Here is a 529-nt window from a genome sequence, read left to right on the forward strand (position 1 = left end):
CTATCATATGGAACAAAAGATGTAAAAATGTTTGAGATGAAAAAAAAAAAAGAATGTTTACAAAAATGAAAATAACAAAGTAAAAGAAAATAAAAATGTACACAGCATAAGAGATTCTTTTTCAATGTTAATAGATGTGTGTGATCAAGTAACAATAAGATGACCACAACCTGGTTTTGACATTTTGATTTACTTCACCTGCATCATATATATATATATATATATATGTTTGTACATGTTCCTGTTAGGTGATGAAACATGTGTAATGGTATATAAATAATATCAAACTTTTCTTCAATTTGTATTTCTATATGAAGGGGTGCTGAAAAGTTCCTGGCTTTAAGGGTATTGTAAAAGGCCTGATTGAGGACATAATCCTCTGAGTTCTTTTACAGGGCTTAAAAACACTGAAGGGCCACTGCAATAAGTGTATGAATCTGAGAGGGGAATATATTTAGTTAACTGATCTCCCTGTATTTTCTTTTACCTAAAACCAGGAACTTCTCAGCACCCCCATGTATATGTGTAT

Source organism: Octopus bimaculoides, chromosome 14, assembly GCF_001194135.2.
Source record: "Octopus bimaculoides isolate UCB-OBI-ISO-001 chromosome 14, ASM119413v2, whole genome shotgun sequence".
NCBI lineage: Eukaryota > Metazoa > Mollusca > Cephalopoda > Octopoda > Octopodidae > Octopus > Octopus bimaculoides.